This window comes from Bos grunniens, chromosome 11 (genome assembly GCF_055505025.1).
Source record: "Bos grunniens cultivar Pamir isolate PY7600 chromosome 11, Bosgru_T2T1.0, whole genome shotgun sequence".
Taxonomy (NCBI): Eukaryota; Metazoa; Chordata; class Mammalia; order Artiodactyla; family Bovidae; genus Bos; species Bos grunniens.
Window position 1 is genome coordinate 82,554,978 of NC_141175.1, and position 12,543 is coordinate 82,567,520.

Below are 12,543 nucleotides of genomic sequence, written 5' to 3' on the forward strand. Positions count from 1 at the left end.
AATTAAAGAAGAATTCATGTGGTCCAACATCCAACTAATAAAAGTTCCAGAAAGAAACAATAAAGAAAACAGACTCTCTTATGTCTTTTGTGTGTGTGTGGAGGGGGAGTGGTGCAGGGAGGGGAGAAGGGGGAGAAGGAAAGACTTACCAAAGAAATGATTCAAGAAAATTTCCCCTTACTAAGTGTCCAGTAAGAATGAGTGTCCTGATTGAATTACCAGCATACTTAACTTTTTTTTTAAGTAATGCCATGAGAAGACTACCACCATTTACAGGAACGAAGTATAAGCACACCAAAGAAACCAGAAGCTGCGTTGGAATCACAGATGAACAGCAATACCGCATGCTAAGATGACAGAGCAACGCCATCCAAGAGGAGACATGACAGTCAACCTAGAACTACACGGTCAACTGTCAACTCTGAAAGCAGAGTAAGGTCAAACTTACATTCACTGAACCAAGTTCACCTTTGAACAACATGAGCTTGAACTTAACGGGTCCACTTTTATCTAGACTTAAATACAATATACTGGAAATTTTCTGGAGGTTTGCAACAATTGAAAATATTTACAGATGAACCCTGTAGCTTAGAAATATCAGGTAAGGACTTCCCTGGTGGCTCAGCGGTAAAGAATCCGCCTGCCAATGCAGGAAACACAGGTTCACTTGCTCCAAGAAAATCTCACACGCCACAGGGTAATTAAGCCCAAGTGTCACAACTACAGAGCCCACGCTCTGCAACCAGGAAGCCCACAGGCCCTAGAACCTGTGCTCCACAAGAGAAGCCCCGCGAGGGCAGGGAAGCCCTGGCACCGCAGCTACAGAGTGGTCCCCACTTGCTGCACCTAGAGAAAGCCCTCGCATAGAAACAAAGAACTAGCCAAAAATAAACAATTAATTAAAGTAAATCAATCAATCAAGAAAATTAATAAAAGCAGTCATCAATTCATAAAACATGCAGATACTAGCCTAACCTTACACAGACATGAGGTGAGTGATATTTAATAAAAATTAATACTATGTTAGTTTTCTTAGCATTTTACAACATTCCTTTCAAAGAATTACATTACCATTCATTATGCTACACTCGGAGAAGGAAATGGCACCCCACTCCAGTACTCTTGCCTGGAAAATCCCATGGACGGAGGAGCCTGGTAGGCTACAGTCCATGGGGTCGCTAAGAGTCGGACACGACTGACTGACTTCACTTTCATTTTTCACTTTCATGCATTGGAGAAGGAAATGGCAACCCACTTCAGTGCTCTTGCCTGGAGAATCCCAGGGACGGCGGAGCCCGGTGGGCTGACGTCTATGGGGTCGCACAGAGTCGGACATGACTGACTTGACTTAGCAGCAGCAGCAGGGGCCTCCCTGGTGGCTCAGACTGTAAAGAATCTGCCTGCAATGCAGAAGAACCAGGTTTGATCCCTGGGTCGAGAAGATTCCCTGGAGAAGGGAATGACTACCCACTCCAATATTCTTGCCTATGGACAGAGGAGCCTTGTGGCTACAAAGAGTCAGATACGACTGAGTGACTAACACTTATGCCTCTCTCCTGTATTTGGAAAAACTATTCATAAGCATATTATCACAGGTAAGTGATTTTTTTTTTTTAATGCAACAATGTTTCCAATAGCGTACTTGCCCTAAGTACAGGCTAGGTTCCTGTGAAGCAGTCACAATCACAGGAAGCTACTATAAGGAATCATACTGCTGCTGCTTCATCATCAATGCATGTATTATTATACCCATAAATAAATATGAACTTCTTTACCATTTTTTTTCATTTCTGATGTCTAGTGTTAGGAATACAGACATCCATTGGATCATAGAAAAAGCAAGAGAATCCCAGGAAAAACATCTACTTCTCTTCATCGATTACTCTAAAGTCTTTGACTGTCTGGATCGCAATAAACTGTGGAAAATTCCTAAAGAGACGGGAATACCAGACCACCTTACCTGTCTCCTACAAAACCTGTATGCAGGTCAAGAATCAACAGTTAGAACCGGACATGGAACAATGGACTGGTTCCAAACTGGGAAAGGAATACGTCAAGGCTATATATTGTCACCCTGCTTATTGAACTTCTATGTAGATTACATCATGAGAAATGCTGGGATGAATGAAGCACAAGCTGGATTAAGATTACTGGGAGAAATATCAATAACCTCAGATATACAGATGACACCATCCTTATGGCAGAAAGCGAAGAGGAACTGAAGCGCCTCTTGAGAAAGTGAAAGAGGAGAGTGAAAAAGTTGGCTTAAAACTCAACATTCAAAAAACAAAGATGATGGCATCCAGTCCCATCACTTCACGGCAAATAGATGTGGAAACAATGAAACAGCGACAGACTGTATTTTCTTGGGTTCCATAATCACTATGGATGGTGACATGAGTTTGAGCAAACTCTGGGAGATGGTGATGCAGCCTGGGGTGCTGAAGTTTGGAACCACTCCGTTATTTCATGCCTGGTTCTAACTGTTGTTTCTTGACCTGCATACCGGTTTCGCAGGAGGCAGGTAAGATGGTCTGGTATTCCCGTCTCTTTAAGAATCTTCCAGTTTGTTGGGATCCATACCTGCAGAGGTTCAGATGCTCTGCAGCCTTCCCTGGACCAGACCAGACTGTGTATCTATGGGAACAGTATAGACTGTGTATCTACTGAGAACTCAGAGTCAAGGAAGCGGGGCTGGCTTCTCTCACAGGAAGTAAAGCCCAAGGTGTGGCCTCAGAGGCTTTAATTTTTGGACACTGACTGGCAAAACACACACTAACAGCAACATATTTCTGCTCCTCACAACCTTTTCTTACAAATTCCTTACATAAGGACCCAGGACCGCAAGAAATTTTATCGTATGTGACCCTCTAGCTGTTGTTCTTTTAAATGGTATGAGGGCAAGGACTAGACTAAGTATCAAATGTTTTCTACCCTCAAACGTTTAAAACTCTAAATTGAAAATGAACTTGCAAAAATTAAAAACTGATTTAGAAAAAGATCCACTGAGCTCAAAAACTGAATAATGTGATTTAAAATTCTTTGAATGTTCTTTATAATTAACTACTTAAATAGAAATGCAACACTAAAAGAGCCATTTACTTGCAAGTATAATAACATTTCACCAGTGGAGATCAATGAAGTTATCGCTGCACTGGCACTATTAGCACCAGCAAATATCACATATGAAATTATACTCTTCACCTAATTAGGACTTGATAAATTGTTGTTCCACAAAACACAGCTAACCGAATTCTAATGTATACCCTATAGGGCTAAAATAGCAGCAAGCTCTACAAATAATGGTAACAACAGCAAATCTTATTTTCTTGTACAATCTCTTGATATTGGGTGAAAAGGAATAAAATTTCTTAAGTTCAACCTAAGCAAACATAGAAATCACCAAAACAGCATCTAAAACTCATTTTCTCAAGTTTACTAGTTAAATTTCATTTACATTTTTGTATATATTTATATTGGCTTCCGAACAAGAATGACTCCCATCCTTTAACATTCTAAAAACACTAAGCAAACCATAATGGCAAAAACTGACATTTAGACAACAAAAAATTTAAAAGATCAAATCTGATTATCATCAAAAAACCATGTCCATGGTAATACATTTATAATTTTTTAAAACCATTTACCAACCTTGATGGAATATCAAATTTGGTACCTTCTAAAAGTTATTAAAGTAGAAGTCCCACAATAAACAGTACAGCAGCAGAAGAGACTGATACCAGTTGGCAATGCTTCAGTGCAGTTTATTAGGCACTGAGGCACTAGGGTCATAAACTGCAGACAGAATACAGAAAGAAACCACACCAAGGGATTGTGTGAAGCTTTAACAAACAATAAATATAAATTTATTTATTTATAAAATAAGTATCACTGTACTTAACTGAGATCAACCTAGCAAGGGTCCTACAAATTTCAAAGCTTTAGACTGCAGGATGAGAAAGAATCCACGGCCCCAGAGCTCAGCAAGGCTAACTACACACACAGCCTGAAAGGGGCTAGGAAAGGCTAGCAGAAACAATGCCCGGGAAGCAGGTGTCAGAGAAGAAATTAAACTAGCTGAGTAGTGAAGAAAGAGAGCATCCAGGTATGGGGTACAGATTAATCTCCACAGCAAAACTTTAGAGACTGGGCATGTGACACGTAACTGGGCCACAAGAGGCAACACACATTCAGGTACCTGAACAAAGAGGGTCAGAACCTAGGCGAGGAAAATGCCGGAGTCCAGCTCCAGCAGCCAGGGAATCAGGCTGAAGGGGTGTCCGCGAGTATCAATGCAGCCTCTCATTCATATTTCTTGCACTGCATATTTATTTCAAGCTTAAGATTCTCTTTTATACTTTTACAAAAGCATTAGGTCAGAGATTCGACATTTTCAGTTCCCCCTAACCCAGATTTGTTGTCTCCATAAATCACTGTTGCCCCTCAAAAGGAGTTCCTTCCTCAGCGATTCTCTTATCTACTTTTTCTCATGTGTCCTTGTGAATACACTGTAACTCATGCTAATGTCTGGGCTGCATACCACATTCCTCAGTTTATTTCTTATCTTTCTACGTCCTGTTTGCCCCTAGTATCCTAAATGCACTATTTCTTAGAAAGGGCTTCTAGCTAATAATATCTCTAAAGTCCCTAATTTCTATAAGCTATAGTAGAATATGCTAACACTACAACATTCCTTGAATCTTTAGCTTCTAACTATTTTAATTATTCCTTAGACCTAAATTCAGCAAACTCTTTTGCCATAAACATTTTCCTCACAAACAGGCTTCAGACAGCAATCCCTCCTATGGCCTCAAGCTGTGGCCTATGTGCTCATCCTGGAACACTCTTGTAAAAGTCCTTAAACAAATGTCAATGATTAACTTTATGAATTATTCTCTGAGCACAGCCGCAGAAGGCTTTGTGCCTTCTCATGGTCCTCTCAAGAGCAATAAGCACCTTAATATTCCTTTTCAGTCAACTCAGCCGAGGAGAGGAAAAGACAAGTCAGAATTACAAGTCCTAACTCCTTCATCCCGGGACCGTGCCTGTGGAATGAGGAGAGGGGTCTGGGTCCGTGCCTCCATTTTATCAGTAATGCCTAACGCGGCTCCCGACAGGAAAAGTCATTACTGATTCTCAGTTCTTTTCCTGAAAGGGCTTCCCTGATAGGTCAGTTGATAAAGAACCCGCCTGCAATGCAGGAGATCCCGGTTCAATTCCTGGGTTAGGAAGATCCCCTGGAGAAGGGATAAGCTACCCACTCCAGTATTTTGGGGTTTTCCTTGTGGCTCAGCTGGTAAAGAATCCGCCTGCAATGCAGGGGACCTGGGTTCGATCCCTATGTTGGGAAGATCCCCTGGAGAAGGGAAAGGCTACCTTCTCCAGTATTCTGGCCTGGAGAATTCCACAGACTGTATAGTCATGGGGTCACAAAGAGTTGGACACGCCTGAGTGACTTTCACTTTGTTTGCCTGAACTGGGTATTTTTCAGAACTAATCAAAATTATAATTTCTACATGCTAGTTAGGATGGGGGGTGTGGCGCGGGCAGGTAGGAGGAGAGTTTTCCACAGGTTATTCTCAAACAAACATCCTCAGGTCCCCATTTTAATGAACTATCAGCCCACAATGATGATGTGAGCTGGTACAGAACATACAGAAAAGCAAGTGGTTAAAATTTTGTCTAGAACACATTTAAGAAGTACCAAAATGTTTGAAGGCATATTATTTGACTGAAAATAGCTCAGTATTGATGCAACTCAAGCCTGCCTGGCAAGAAAAAAAAAAGAAGAGGCAAGTTGAATAAAATTAGAAGGATTTTTATGACAGTTGAGCTTTCAGGGAACTATGTGAATGAAGAGAAAGAAAAGATTTGGCAGGGACTTCCCTGGTAGCCCAGTGGCTAGGACTCCACACTTCCAATGCAGGGGACTTGGATTCAACCCCCGGTCAGGGAACTGGATCCCACATGCTGCAACTGGGAGCTTCTTCATATGCCTGTAACTAAAGATCCCACATATTAAAAAGCAGAGACATTACTTTGTCAACAAAGGTCCATCTAGTGAAGGCTATGGTTTTGCCAGTACTCATGTATGGATGTGAGAGTTGGACTATAAAGAAAGCTAAGTACTGAAGAATTGATGCTTTTGAACTGTGGTGTTGGAGAAGACTCTTGAGAGTCCCTTGGACTGCAAGGAGATCCAACCAGTCCATCCTAAAGGAAACCAGTCCTGAGTGTTCATTGGAAGGACTGATGGTGAAGCTGAAACTCCAATATTTTGGCCAACTGATGTGAAGAGTTGACTCATTTGAAAAGATCCTGATGTTAGGAAAGATTGAAGGCAGGAGGAGAAAGGGACAACAGAGGATGAGATGGTTGGATGGCATCACCAACTCAATGGACATGAGTTTGGGTAAACTCCAGGAGTTGGTGATGGACAGGAGGCCTGGTGTGCTGCGCTTCATGGGGTCGCAAAGAGTCGGACACGACTGAGTGACTGAACTGAAGTGAAATATCCCACATGCCACAACTAAAGAAGGAAGATCCCAGGCAGCCAAATAAATATATAAATATTAAAGAAAGAAAGAAAAGATTTGGCAATCTAGAAGCAAATGATCAATAAACAAACATCAATGATAGTTTCATCAATAGCACTGAACAATTCAGACTGAAACTAAGAATATTTCATTTACAATAGCATCAAAAGGGAAAAAAATAGGAATATATTTAACAAAAGACAAAACTCATATGCTAAAAATGACAAAACATTCTTACAAGAAATTTTAAAGACACCTAAATAAATGGAAAAACTATGTCCACATATTGGAGGATTTAATATGGTTAAGATGGCAATACTCCCTAAATTGATTTACAGATTCAGTGTAACCCCTACCAAAATTCCAATAGCCTTTTTCACAGAAATTGGCCAACTTATTCTAAAATTCATATGGACATAAGCAACCCTCAATAGCCATGAACAAATTTAGAAGGACTCACACTTTCAGATTTCAAAGCTTACTTCAAAGCTACAACCACTTCCCTAGTGGCCCTGTGGTTAAGACTCCATGCATCCCCTGAAGGGGGCAAGGGTTTGATCCCTGGCTGTATGTGTGTGTGCATACTCACTCAGTCATGTCTGACTCTTTGTGACCCCACAGACAGTAGCCTGCCAAGCTCCTGTGTCCATGTGGATTCTCCAGGCAAGAACACTGGAGTGGGTTGCCAAGACCTCTTCCAGGGAACCTTCCCAACCCAGGGATCAAACCCAGGTTTCCCGCATGGCAGGCAGATTCTTTATCGTTTGAGCTACCAGGGAAACCCTGTTGGGGAACTAAAACCCTGCATGCAGTGTGGCCAAAAAACAAAAGATAAAAGCTATGACAAACAGGACTATGAGGTACTGACCTAAGAGCAGACATAGATTAATTAGAATATAACTGGTAGTACAGAAATAAGCCCAGTCTTCCTGTTAGATGATTTTGGACAAGAGTGCCAAGACAATTCATCAGGGGAATGAAGGTGAGTGTGTGCTCAGCTGCTCAGTCATGTCCAACTCTTTGTGACTCCACTGGACTCCAAAGAGTTGTGTCCAACTCTACACAACGAGTTGTGTCCAAGTCTACACAAAGAGTCATGTCCAACTCTTTGTGTAGTTCACCAGGCTCTTCTGTTCAGGGGATTTCCCAGGCAAGAATACTGGAGGGGTTGCCACTGCCTTCTCCAGGGGATCTTCCCAGGGAGCGAACCCATGTTTCCTACATTGGCAGGCAGATTCTTTACCATTGAGCCACCTGGAAAGCCCAGGGGAATGAATAGTCCTCTACGAATGGTGCTAACAACCAGACACCACATATAATGAATAGAGCTGGACTCTCACACCATTAATTCAAAATAGATCAAAGACCTAAATGTAAGAGCTAAAAATTTTATAAAATGCTTAGAATGAAACACAAGTGCAAATCTTCATGACCTTAGACTAAGCAATAGTTTCTTCATTCAGTTCAGTTCAGTTCAGTCGCTCAGTTGTGTCTGACTCTTTGCGACCCAGCATGCCAGCCCTCCCTGTCCATCACCAACTCCCCCTAAATAAATCATAAGAAACCAAAGAAAAGACAGGTAAATTAGAATTAGTGTTAAAATTTTTGTGATTAAAAGGGTACTCTCAAGAAAGCAAAGAGACAACCCACAGAATGGGAGAAAATGTCTGCAAATCATGTAACTCATAAGGGTCTAGTACCCGGAACAAAGAACTCTTGTAACAATAAAAAGACAACTCAGTTAAATAATGGGCAAAGAATTTGAATAGACTTTTCTTCAAAAAGATACACAAAGAGCCAATTAGGACATGAAAAGATGTTTAACGTCATTAGCCACAAGGGAAGCGCAAATCAAAACCACCATGAGATTTTTCACGTCAACTAGAATGACTACAATCAAAAAGATAATGGGCAAAAATGTAGAGAAACTGTAACCTTTGTACATTATCCATGAGAATGTCAGATGCTGCAGCTGCACTGTAAAACAGCTCAATGCTTCCTCAAGTAGCTGAACAGAGTTACCGTGTAACCAAGCAATTCCTTTCCTAGGTATATGCCCAGGAGAACTGAAAACATGTCAACACAAAACTTGTATGTGAATGTTTATAGGAGCATTATTCCTAACTGCCAAAAAGTAGAAGCAACCCAAATGCCTGATAAATGGATAAATAAATGTAGGATATCCACACAATGGCATATTTATCACTCAGCCATAAAGAGGAAAGAAGCACTGATTCAGGCTACAACATGAACTTTGAGACATTCAACTAAATGAAATATTACAAAAGAGAAAGACACACAAGGTCACATATTACATGACACTACTGATATGAAAAATCCAGAACAGGCAAATAAAGAGAGACAGGAAGTAGACTGGTGGTTGACAGAGGATTAGTGGAAGAGGAACTAGAGCAGGGACTGCTAATGGGTATGGGGTTTCTTTCTGGAGTAATTTTTTTAAAAATGTCCTGGAATTAAATAATAGTTATAGTTGCATAAATTTGTGATTATACTAAAAATCACTGAATTGCACACTTTTTAGAGTGGTAAGTGGGGACTTCCCTGGTGGTCCAGAGGCTAAGACTCCAGGTTCCCAATGCAGAGGGCCCAGGTTCGATTCCTGGCCAGGGAACTGGATCTGGCATGACACAACTAACCATTCACGTACCACAACTAAAGATCCAGAGTGCTGCAACTGAGACCCAGTGCAGCCAAATAAATAAATAAAAATAAAAATTTTTTTAAATTAAATAAAAACAAAGTGATAAGTTATATATGGAATATGAATAATAGAGAACTAGCTAAACCTGGAAAAAAGGGCAGAAGGGAAATGAAATGCAAAAAGAACAATAAATTTCAGTATAGTTATGTAATGAATTTCTACTCAGCAGTTAAAAATGAATGCGTGAATCCACATACCAACGGACTGCAAAAATTTGATATTGAGCGAGAAAGCAATCTGTAGAGGAACACATATGTAAAATATCATTTTTTAAAAGGTAAAAACAATGCTCTAGATAAATACGTACATATGTAAAAGTTATAAAGAGATGAATCGAAAAATATACACCAAAGATGAGACAGCAATCCACCTATGGGGGAAGCAGGAAGGCAATGGGGCTGGGAAGGGATGCCCATAGCACTAAAAGAATCTAAAGCAAATGTGTGCTACAAGAGAGGACAAAGTTGGCTGGCAGGTTCATAATTAGCACGTTATTCTCTTTTCTGCTTCCTAGAAACTTCAGTAAAAGTTGAATAAAAATTAAAAAATGAATAGGACTCAATAGAATGAAATCCGTAACTAAACTCTAATCCATGGTAAACTTTTTTTCTTGATGAGACAACCACTGTAGTTGATAATCATTTCATTACTTGTATTTCCTTCTCTACAACTTTCTATCATCTTTCCAAAATATAAAATTCAAGTGACATTCTGTATAACGTTAATTTCTGAAATATACACGTGATTACAAATATACAACTAACTTTTGGGTTTTGAAGATTAGAAAAGGAGAGGAGCAAAACAGAAAAGTGGCCTATTTTGGAGCTCAAAAACAGGAAAGCACCAAGAGTTTACTGCTTCTATAAAGAAATGCATGAGATAAACAGGGAGAGACTAGAAGTGGATGAAAAGTTAAGAGAAGAAAGAAAATTACATATAAAGTTGAAGAGTATAAAACACTAATTTTAAAACATTTTGGGGGAGCGCAGAATACCTATTCCAGCTGTTCTCAAGCTATTTAGTCTCAGAACTCCTTTGTCTCTTCAGTCCTATCAAAGACTTCAAAAAAGTTTTGCCTACATGGGTTATATCAATATTGTGTTAGAAATTAAAACAAAGAAACTTTTGAAAACACAGGAAATCACAAGCACATATTGAATTATCCTGAATGGTGATGTCATCAACTTGTCATACAAGTGCAAAAACTCTGCCACATACTCCTGAGAGAATCAGGAAGACCATCTAGTGACAACTTAGTATTATCATGAAAACTGTTTCCACCACATATACCCTGAAAGATATTCAGGAACAACTGACTTATCCAAAAGAAATACTAACTCAAAGTCTAACTTGAAAAGAGAAACATGAACTGGGTGAAACAAGGCTTTTTTACTTTACTGGGTTTAAGAAACCTGTCACAGAAATTTTATCTTCACATAGTGAGATACAATGACTCATAAGTTGTTTTATAGCAAGTTAGGATCCCATCAGAAATTTAAGCTATTTCTGCTTTACATTTATTTATTCAAAGAACACTGCATCTGGCAAAGGCTGCCCAATCTTATAACATATTCAAAGTCCATCTGGAATTTTATGCAGCCTTAAAATGCCACCATGCATTTTCACATTTGCTATCAATTTTAAAACGTAAGAAACAAAAGGATTTAGAAGTAACCAGAATTTCCAGAACCCCAGGCCCATCATCCTTTCCCATTCATTACAGACACAGCAGCCAGCATCTTCCTACAACACATTTCTCTTTTGCTTTGATTTTTAAGAAGTCTCATGGTTTATAAATCTTCTAATGATCTGCCCTGCCATATTTCACCTACTTCTCCCCAACAACTACACCCCAAGAGAAGAAAAAAAATTATTGATGTTCTTACCAATATGTTGTGGGGATATCTATGAGGAAGACATAAATGTCCTGCTCTGATAAAGATTTCAAATAAAAATATGCCAAGTGTGGCAAGTATTATAAGGTTATATAAGGTATTCCATAAATATAACAAAGGAAATTAACACAGCCAGTTGACCCTTCTCTGAAGAAACACAGTTTAAGCTGAGATCTGAAAGGTAAAAGGTGGTGGAATGAGTGGACCTCTGTCTTTTTTTTTTTTTTTGACCTCTGTCTTTTTTGACTAGAGAACACAACCACTGGGTAAGGCCTCATCTGTACTTGGGTTTGGCTTGGACCTTGTGAATTTCCTGCTTTTACCTTCACATTCTGCTGCCTAAATATGCTGAGAGCCTCATTTAAGGTGACTGGAACTATCCTGGTTTTAAAACTAGAAGTCTGGGGCTTTCTGGTGGCTCAGTGGCTCAGCCTGCTGATACAGGAGACACAGGTTCGATCCCTGGCCTCGTGGCACCTAAGTCCGTGCACCATAGTTACTGAGCTGTGCTCTAGAGCCTGGGAACAGTAACTACTGAAGACTGTGCACCCTAGAATTCTTGCATCACAGCAAGAGGCTACTGCAGCGAGAGGCCCGCACACAGCAACTGAGAGCAGCCCCCACTCAATACAGCTACAGAAAAGCCCACGCAGCAACAAAGACCCAGCACAGTCATAAACAAATAGAATTTTAAAGTGAAAGTCGCTCAGTTGTTCTGATTCTGTGACCCCCTGGACTATACAGTGCATGGAATCCTCCAGGCCAGAATCCTGGAATGGGCAGCCGTTCCCTTCTCCAGGGTATCTACCCAACCCAGGGATCGAACCCGAGTCTCCCACACTGCAGGTGGATTCTTTACCACCTGAGCCACCAAAAAACAACACTAAACTCCTACATTCAGAGAATCGCTCAGTCTCAGGCAAACCAGGAGAACTGGTTACTTCAGCCCTCATATTACTTAACCTAAGTATTATGCTTTGGCCTCCTAAAAGAAAACCTGCTGTCCCATAACAGCTAAACTTTGAAAGACTGAAAATGCCAAGTCTCTCCAAGAAAATAGCCCAAAAATTCACATACAAAGTGAAAAACTGGTTCAACCACTGTGGAAATTTGTTTGCAATATACTACTAAAGTGTACTTACACCTGCCCCACAAACCAAGAATCCTAATCCTCAGTGTTTACCCAAGTGGAATGAGACCTTAAGTACACCAAAAGAATGTTCATAGCAGTTTTATTCACAGGAGCCAATATAGGAAACCACCTGATATCCATCAGCATGAGGATGAATACTACTGGACCCAAACAAAGAACAAGTGATACAAGCAATAACATAGACGGATCCCACAGACACAGCGCTGAGTGAAAAAAAAGTCAAGCAAAAAGAGTAAA

The 12,543-nt window shown here is 40.2% G+C and overlaps 1 protein-coding gene across 26 annotated transcripts in view; it reads right to left on the minus strand.

Annotated features, from left to right (window-relative positions):
- MTA3 (metastasis associated 1 family member 3) overlaps positions 1 to 12,543 on the minus strand; it is a 213,819-nt gene that overhangs the window by 114,205 nt on the left and 87,071 nt on the right. The window lies entirely within an intron of this gene.